We start from the raw sequence: 1,562 nt of genomic DNA on the forward strand, positions 1-1,562 counted from the left end.
AACTCCTAGAGATTTGAAACCAATCTCAAATATCCTACCAATATATACATAAAATATAACTTAAATTATAAGAAAGGAAAAAGACATAAAATATAACTTAAAGTATAAGAAAGGAAAGAGATTGAAAAATTGTTAATGCAACTCAGTTGGCATGTGCCAAACTTAAAAAATGCATTTTTTGAATTTGACGCATGCAAAATATGGTATGCGCCAAAGTAATTTCCTTGGGAAACACCAAGCTTTAGGCTTGGATTTGCCTTGGGAATCCAACCCAAAGGCTTGGACGTCCTTCTTAGGCCTAAGACATGTTTTTTTGCAAACATACAAAATTTTCTCACATTTTTGTTTGTGCTCTCCATCAAGTTTGCATGTGTTTTGAACAATGAAAAAAAATAAACACCATGATAATTTTAAGCTCTGTCATAGCTATCCACCCATATAATTATTTTCACAATTTGATTATGTTAAGGTCTTCATCTCTAATTTGTTTTGTCAATGTGCCTATTTTTTGTCAAAAATCAACATATCGTATTTTCGGCATAGATTTTACTCATTCATCTAATTTTGAAACAAATTACATTTTTAGAAACTAGACTCCATTCTACACAATTTTTTTAAAAAAATGATTTTTGATTAGTTTTCACAAATTTTAGGCGGAAGCACACTTAAATTTCTATTTTTCAAGATGTGTCCACTTTGGAAATCAATAAAATATCATATATTCATCAAAAAATTAGCTAAAAAAATCGGCATAAACTACATGGTATTAGCTAGTTTCTCATTGGAGCGATTTTTAAAATTCTAAAAAAAAAGTTAACATTTTAGGGGCACCACATTTGCTGCTATGTTATGCTTTTCATGATAAAAACATGAGCAATAAATGTGGTACCCCTTTTTTAAACACTTTATCTCCACCATTTTCAAAACAAATTAGTAGTTTATAAAGTAGATTTAGAGCACTTCAACTCTTGTTCTTGTTGCATCTACAAATTTTGAGTGTACCTATCTTCAATTTCTCGTCGAAGTTCAGAATTTGTTGATTTTAGAGAAGAAAAAAAAAAGTGGCAACTTAAGGCCCCCTTTTGGTCCCCATCTTGGTGCACTTACCCTATCAACACTTAGGATCCTCGCCCTCATAACCCTATGCAAAAGACCTACTATTTGTAATAAGGTGCGTGTGCAGGAGATTGATATAATGTAAAGTATCCACCTCAATAATATTCTTCATAGAAAAAGGGATCATCATATATTAAATCTTTGATCTAGGTAGGAGTCTTAATGCTTAGCCTTGGGCATGATGTGACCCCTCCCTATTCTATACAAAGTCTTTGCCTCTACCCTAGAAACCACGCATATAAAAATAATTTGGAATATCATTGAGGATGAACTCATAATAGAGTTTCCTTAAGAAATATCACAAAAAAAAAAAAAAAATTGTATTAAACATGGTCAAAAACCATCCACCACCTATCCCAAAAATTACCCCTTAATTCTTGGTGTTGACACCTATAGCATCATAAATTGTACACCTTTAATTAGGGTGTTCAATTTCACACTCTCTT

This window comes from Cryptomeria japonica, chromosome 2, assembly GCF_030272615.1.
Source record: "Cryptomeria japonica chromosome 2, Sugi_1.0, whole genome shotgun sequence".
Classification (NCBI taxonomy): Eukaryota; Viridiplantae; Streptophyta; class Pinopsida; order Cupressales; family Cupressaceae; genus Cryptomeria; species Cryptomeria japonica.